Raw genomic sequence first — 8,241 nt, 5'->3', positions numbered from 1 at the left:
GACTTAGTGGGAACTGCTGTGTAGAGAGAAAATGCTTTTACACTTAAAAATCATATTAAAAAATTAGAGGCCCCTGCATCCCAGTTGGACATTTGTTTATGCAGTAGAATGGCCAATCTGTCTCTTGTGCCTGTTTGGGGAGTAGAGAACTTTATCAGTCGACATTATGTTTGGCTGGAAGTAACAAAAACCCAACTATCAGGGGCTTACACAAATAAGGGATTTATTTGTTTCAGGCAAAACACATTTGGAGACAGGCAATCTAGGGTCCACAATAACATCAATATCCCAACCTCTTTCTCTCTTTTCACTCTGCTATCCTTGGCTTGTGGCTTTCATCCTCAGAGTCACAAGATGGCTGCATTGGTTGGACATTATGTCCACATTCCAGGCATGCTGAATGGAAAAGGGGGAATAGGCTGAAGGCGGTGTACCAGCTCAGTCTGCTGCCTTTAAAAGCATTCCCAGAATCCCCTCCCTACAGCTTCTTAATACAGCAAGTGGGAGGGGGTTGTGAGTGGTTCTTGAGTACAATCCACAGTGTCCACACAAGAAGAGAGGAGAAGTAAAGAGAGATGATAGGACAGGGGGGACCTGCATAGAATAGCCGACACTCCCATTGTTTGGTATGGCAAAGATGACCGAGTCTCCCAGGGATCAACTGGGTGCCATAGCTGGTAACCTAACTGTAAACTTCTTGCCTATGAAGGGCCCAGGAATGGTCCTGCTGCCTGTGACATAGGAGTTATTCAATCTCACATTTCCTTTTTAATTAAAAATTTTTAATAGACTTTATTTTTTGAGCAGTTTTTGATTGCCAGCAGAACTGAGCAGAAAGTACAGCTAGTTCCCATATACTCTCTGTTCCCACACATGCACAAAATTCCCCACTATCACCATCCCACACCATGGTGGTACAGTTGTTACAGTTGATGAATTAACATTGACACATCATTATCACCCAAAGTCCATAGTTTACATCAGGGTTCAGTCTTGGTGTTGCACTGACAGAGACTCTCTCCTTGACCAAACTTTAGTTTAGCTCAGAGGAGCCCCCTTCTTGACGAGGCTTTGACCTTGGCCCTTGTCCTGTCCTTGCTGAGCCTCTGTCATTCAGTCTTAGTAAGAATCCTGATAAATTAGTTTAGCAAGAATCCCCCACTCTTGATATCTGATTGCCCTTGATATTTAATCAGATTCCTCATATCCTACCCTTGATATCCATCTGATCACCCTGGCCTGCCTTCATCAAGAATCTTGTTAAGCCAAATCAATAAGAATCTCTACCTTTGATGTCTCCTCTTAGTAATTTTCCATCCACTGACCCCCTCCCTCTGCTCATTGACTATAAATCCCCAGCTGTCTTTTTTGTATTTGGAGTTGAGCCTGATCTCTCTCCCCTGTTGTGGTAGTCTTGACACTTGTTGTAATAATCCTGAATAAAGTCTTCCTTACCATTTTAACAAGTGCTAGAATAATTTTTTCTTTAACAGTACATTCTATGGGTTTTGACAAATGTATGACTTGTATCCACCATTATAGCATCATGCAGAATAGTTTCACTGCCCTAAAAATCCCTGTTCATCCCTCTCTCCCCTGTCAACTACTGAAGATTTCTTTATTATTAACTTCAAATCTTTAAACATGTCCTGGTCCTGGATGTGCTGTGGGAGTTAAGGAGGGCTGTGATCAGACTTTGGCCTAAGAAGTGAATGGGAGGGGGGGAGTGGTCCTCACTCCTGTGAGTGGAGCCAGGAGTGGAGGATAATGATGCCCATTGGAACTGTGATCTCAGGGAGGTCACATGCAGCAGAGACAATAGTGGGAGACTGGGATGAGAGGACCAGAGTGGAGAAAAGCAAGATTACAGTTCCCAAGCCCTGGTGACATAATCCTGGGAAACTCAGAACTGGGGAGATTTGAGGAAAGGAGACTTAGAGCAAGTTTTTATGAAAACTTAACCAGTTGCATCAAAATCATGTGTTGAGCAATCCTACCTTTCCCTACAGATTTTTGATAGCATCTTTTAAATTAGTTAAATTTTGTACATTAAAATTTACATCTAATGTGTCTCTTCTTTTCAACTGACTTGTCAGTTCTAGAATCAGTACCACACTGTTTTACATCTTATAACTTTAAAATATATTTTAATGCCTGATAGGGCTAGTGTTCCCTCATTGCTTTTATTTTGTCAAAATTTTCTTCAGTATACTTACACATTTATTTTACTTATTTAAAAAATATTTATTTATTTAGGCTGCACTGGGTCTTAGTTGCGGCACGCAGGATCTTCACTGCGGCATGCGGACTTCATAGTTGCGGCATGCGGACTTCATAGTTGCGGCATGCGAACTCTTAGTTGTGGCATGCAAACTCTTAGTTGCGGCATGCATGAGGGATGTAGTTCCCCGACCAGGGATCGAACCTGGGACCCCTGCAGTTGGAGCACGGAGTCCTACCCCCTGGACCACCAGGGAAGTCCCTTACACATTTATTTTTGCCCGTGAACTTTAGAACTGCTTTGTTAAGTTTCAAAAGAATGCCCCTTGATATTTTAATTATAATTGGGGATGAATTGGTGTCTTTAAAATATTTAGTTTTCCTTTTTACAAACCACTGGACCATGTTCGTCAATTGAATATGAGCAGTTTTGAAACTAAGGTTCTAACTGGAGGATTTTGAAACTAAGGTTCTAACTCTTGGAAGTCTACGTGACAAGGAAGGGTAAGCAAATGGAAAAATTTAGAAGAAACAGTTTTCTGTCTATCATATTTTTCTTGTATAGCACTGAATTCTCAGATAGCATGCCCTCCTCTGCTTAATGCTTTTCTCACAGCCATCCTCTCTTCCCTCCCTATCAGATCCCTCAACACACATGATGGGGGAAGGAAAGGAAACCTAAGTAAAGATAGCTCTTGTTAATTACAAAAAACATCACTGAGTTCAATGAGGCAAGTAAAGGCTAAACACTTAGTTCTTGATGGTATGCAGCATTATGTCCCCCAGATTGATGCCATTATCTGAAGGCAGAAGCTTGTCATGAAGCTGTCAGGTCTCTTGGGTCTGTCATGGTCATGATCACAGATGTTGAGAATCATCCTATTGTTGGTGGGAGTCTGGAATGTAGCCCTGCCTATATCTGCTATGGCTATCATTCTGCCATGGAGAATGGAAGCTCTGCCCCTGAGTTGGAGGATGAGAATTATTGCTGGTACAACTGTTAGCATCCAGACTTAGATTTCTTCTTTCCTTTGAGATAGATGGTGACAAATGGTGTTCTGTGAGATAGTGTAGCTTTGTGGGTTACTCCATTGTCGTGAAACACGTGCCTTCTTTATACCTGTCTTCTCTCCATTTTTCCTTATCTTTTCTCCATATAATTCTAATGAATATTAATGGTTCCTAGTTACATTTTTTTTTTTGATCATAGACTTTCTGGCCCTTAAGGAACGCTAGATTGCCCAGTATTACTAAGGAACCTCTAGCCTCTTTGCTAGCAGTTGATGAGACTTTGATTATTGTATGAAGTTTCAGTTGCCTTGATCAAGGAAACAGACAGAGGGATACACACGCCCTCTGTAGAAGAGGTAGGGTGGTACCCTAACAAAGAAGAGACTTCTGGAAAAGGGGCATAAACCTGATTCTGCCTACCCAGGAAAGGAGACAAGTACTTAAGTTATCTCGGTGTTGGGCATGAGACATAGACGTGAAAGAAGAGTCCAGCGTAGCTCTAATCAAGGTGGCATGTGGTACCTGCCACACCATGAGAGGAGGATAGAGAATAGCTAGGAAGAGCTAGTCAGCTCCAGCTCCTGTAACCTGAGCCTGGCTAGCTTAGATGCAGCTTTGTTTCCATCACTTAGGGAGACTGACAAGGAAAAAGCACATTGCACCATCTCTGATTTGAAAATCATTGACCCTTTCTGCCTGCCAAGAAATTTTGTTTTGGAGGGGCATTACAGGTAGAAGTCAGGAAGCAGCTTGGGAGAGGGTTTCAGGCTAATATTCACATGACTCTGCCTAGAAAGTTATAAGCAAATCGTATACATAGACACAATATACACTTATGCGTACACAATATACCCCCAAAGCAATCTTTTCTTCTGTTGGCTCAGTACTGTGACTCTTAGTTATAGCTTTGGATTTTTACTGTGTTCTTTGATAATAATAGCTGACATCAGTTAATACTTCAAAATCTTCACAGCCATCCAGTAAGTTCGCTTCTATAGTAGGATCTTCTCTGTCCATATAGAGAAAGAAATGCACAATGAGGTGAGTCAGCTTGTGGTCTCGTGGGGTGTGAGTGGTAGAGTGAGGATTTGCAGCCAGTCTCTTTGACCCCAGAGCCCTCACTCTTAACCTCCCCAGTCCTACCTTTCTTAATCTGTCCCATGTGAACCTGTGTGTTTTGTAGATCTCTCTTGGGGCAAGGCAGAGGGAAACGGCCATTATTGGAGTTCTTAGTGTTTACATTCTTGCTTCTCTCCCTGAGCTGTCTATCCACTCCCCCAGCTCCAAAAGAATGTCCTTTAAGATTGAACAGGCTGCAGATTCCAGCCTTATTCAACACATTGCATCCGTTCTCTGCTTTGCTGTTTGATGTGCAGATCTGGACAATGGCTGCAGGCTGAGGTGACATCTCATTCTCCTGGAGATGTGAGGGTGCTGAGGCTTGACGTCTTTTTTGCCACCCTGAAAAGTATTTGAAAGCGGGGGAAGAAGAAGGCTGACTGATTGCTGAGAACCTTAGATTAATGAGTGTGAGCGAGGGCTGCAGGGAGCACAGGGAAATTCAGGCACGGGCTCTTTTCCATCAATTTCGCCTTCTCCTCCTGGGTTTTAAGACCCTTAAGTAAATAGAACATACCCACTATCTATAAAAAATGACAGAAGAACAATTTTCCATGATGTCAGGGACCTCCATTCCATTTTTTTTTCTAGTTGTGGTAAAATATACATAATATTTACCATTTTAAACATTTTTAAGTGTACAATTTGGTGGTATTAAGTACATGCGCAATGTTCTGCAACCATCACCAACATCCATCTCTAGAGCTTTTCATCATCCCAGAAACAGTAAGTTCCCATTCCCTCCTCCCACCCAGACACCGGTAATCTCTGTTCTACTTTCTGTCTTTTTGAATTTGCCCATTCTAGGTTCTGAGATAAGTGGATTTACCTAATATTTGTCCTTTTGTACCTGACATTTAACTTAATGTCTTCAACGTTCACCCATGTTGTAGCACGTGTCACAATGTCATTCCTTTTTAAGGCTGAATAACATTCCATTGTATATATCACATTTTGTTTATCCATTCATCTGTTGATGGACATTTGGGTTGTTTCTACCTTTTGGCTATGGTAAATAATACTGCTATGAACACTGCTGTCTGTTTGAGTCCCTTCTTTCAATTCTTTTAGGTACATACCTACAAGTGGAATTGCTGGATCATATAGTAATTCTGTGTTTAGTTTTCTGAGTAACAGCCAAAGTGTTTTCCATAGTGGCTGCACCAGTTTATAGTCCTATCAGCAAAGTGTAAGGGGTCCACTTTCTCCACATCCTCACCAACACTTGTTATTTCCACTTTTTACTTTATTTTATTTTTATTAATTTTAATTAATTTATTTTGGTTTGTTAAATTTTTTTATTGGAGTATCGCTGATTTACAATGTTTGTTTTGTTTTGTTTTTATAATGGCCATCCTAATAGGTGTGAAGTGGTATCTCACTGGGGTTTTGATTTGCATTTCCCTCATGGCTAGTGATGTTGAGCACGTGTTCATGTCCTTTTCATTGGCCCTTTGTATACCTTTCTGAAGAAATGTCTAGTCGAGTCCTTTGTTCATTTTTAAATTGGGGTTTTTTGTTTTTGTTTTTGAGCAGCAGGAATTCTTTGTATATTCTGGATATTAATTACTTATCTGATACATGATTTGCAAATATTTTTCCCATTCTGTGGGTTTCCTTTTCACTTTCTTGATAGTGATACACAAAAGCTTTTAATTTGATGAAGTCTAATTCATCTATTTTTGCTGCCTGTGCTTCCGGTATCATATCCAATAAATCATTGCCAAATGCAATGTCGCGAAACTTTTATCCCGTGTTTGCTTCTAAGAGTTTTATTGTTTTAGTTCTTTGTTCCATTTTGAGTTAATTTTTGTATATGGTTTAAGGTAAGAACCCAAATTTATTCTTTTACATGTGGATATCCAGTTTTCCTAGCACTATTTGTTGAAAAGGCTGACCTTTCCCCATTGAATGGTCTTGACACCTTTGTGGAAAATCAACTAACCACATATACAAGGCTTTCCATTCTATTTTTGAGCATCAGTTGGCTTGGAAGAATGTCTCTGATAGTGCTGAAAAAATTATTACCTGGAGCAGCAAGCGTATTTTCTTGGGTAAATATTATTTTTTCAGTCTGTTTACTCTGAATGAGAAGATCTCTAACATACTTTTATCGATTTGTTATTGATATTTATTTGTTGATGGTATTATCATTTTCCGCTTAAATTCTTTATCACCCGGCAAGGTGAACTGCGACTTCTTCACTAAATAATCCTGAAATTTTCGGATGAGCACTTGGGAAGGTCTAGGATTTTTGGAAGGCTGTGACCTTGGACTGTGGCAGAGAAGGAGGCATTGAGCAGCTAACATCTTGGTCTGTTGGGAGTTGGTAGCAAGTGGCGCTGCTGGAAGTGTAATATCTATGACATTGCACCAATATATGCCTTTATTCCTTGGGGGCATATTTTGGGCATCTGAAAACCGATGTTTATTGTACTTTAAAGTTTTCAAATTGTTTACACAAATGATGTCTTATATGGTTTTCATGATCACCCTATGAAGTAAGCCAGTTAGATCTATCTATCCATTTATAGCTCTACATGTATGTATGTATGTATGCATCTATCTATTATCTATCTATCTATCTATCTATTAAATCACGCCCAAAGCTCACAGCCAGTCAGTGGAGGACCTGGAACATGAGTTCTGACCTCTGACCCTGAGGTTTTTCTTTTACAGTGCACGGCCAGAATATGGCACCTGCTCTTCTAAATTAAATTGTTTCTAGAAATGAATTAGACAGTCTTCTCCCTCCTGGTTATGGAAAAATGAGTGTCAGGCAGAATGATAAAGATGTACCCTAAGTGTGATATTTCTCAGTACATTCCCTTTACAAGTGGCAGGTCAAGAGCTACCTGAAAAAAACTTTAGCCAGAGAGAAGGAAAGACCTCTGGCTCTGACCTTCTCCTCGCGAGGAGAATTCTGGTTTTAGAGGGAGATGGCAGGAAGTGGGACGATCATTCTCATGAATCATATCACATGCTGAAGGCAGAAGGTTCCCCACTGAGAACAACTGTCTCATCTCCCAGATGAATAAACCAGGGTCCAGGGAAGAAAATGATTTCCTCCTGGGCAAGCTGCTAGATAAAGGCAGAGTTGGCACTAGTGCCCGCCCTCCTGGTCCTACTCCAGAGCCTTCCCTGGGGTACACTCCTGTTTTGTAGTTACCTCCTCTGGCTCCTCATTTCTGCCAATGGGCTGTCATTATTTTTAGATACAAGTATGACTCCCCAGTCATCTTGAATAAAAAATATGAACCTAGACTAGTTCACAGAATTGTCCTGAATCTTATTTTCCATAAAGGGAAATGATTTAAATCTTGGGCAGAGTAAGTTTAATGCAAATAGAAGAAAAAAAACTGCCTTATATGACAGGCTATCTACTGTGATTAATACAATAAGTAATTATTAAATAAAGAACTAATAAAATAATATACTATGAAAATCAGAAGGAATCCGAGAAAACATAATTTACTGACTAATCACCTAATTGATACATTTATTTTTATTATTCCTTGGACAATTTTTTGAGTGTTAGTATGTGCCAAGCATGGTGATTGGTGCTGTGGATACCCAGTGATGAGCAAAACTTTGTCCACGTCCTCTGCTTCCACCAAAAGCCCTTTAAGATGCAGACATCCACAAGAGGCCAATGGAATGAGTTGCTGCTTCATGAGTGAAGCCAGAACCAACATGGGTGTTGAGCGTACGGGTCAGGTTTCCTCAGGATTCTGAGGCCTGAGTTTGATTTATCTATTGGTCAACTGGCTCTACTGCTCAGAGGTTTCCTACTCCCTATGGTGGGAGGAACTACTTTTCTGGAAGCTTCTGTTTGCTGTTCATCTGAGGGCACCTTTAAGGATGGTTCACACAGTTAGGGAGGGTGGGTGA

General features: G+C 40.7%; 1 non-coding gene across 1 annotated transcript; it reads right to left on the bottom strand.

Annotated features, from left to right (window-relative positions):
- Window positions 1-2,404: 2,404 nt before the first annotated feature.
- On the bottom strand, window positions 2,405-2,477 carry TRNAW-CCA. The gene has a single exon. It is a non-coding gene; the product is annotated as a tRNA-Trp (tRNA).
- Between the last annotated feature and the right edge of the window lie 5,764 nt (window positions 2,478-8,241).

Source organism: Phocoena sinus, chromosome 21 (genome assembly GCF_008692025.1).
Source record: "Phocoena sinus isolate mPhoSin1 chromosome 21, mPhoSin1.pri, whole genome shotgun sequence".
Classification (NCBI taxonomy): domain Eukaryota; kingdom Metazoa; phylum Chordata; class Mammalia; order Artiodactyla; family Phocoenidae; genus Phocoena; species Phocoena sinus.
The sequence above is the reverse complement of the archived record's forward strand: the minus strand, read 5'-3'. Positions and strand labels throughout refer to the sequence as shown.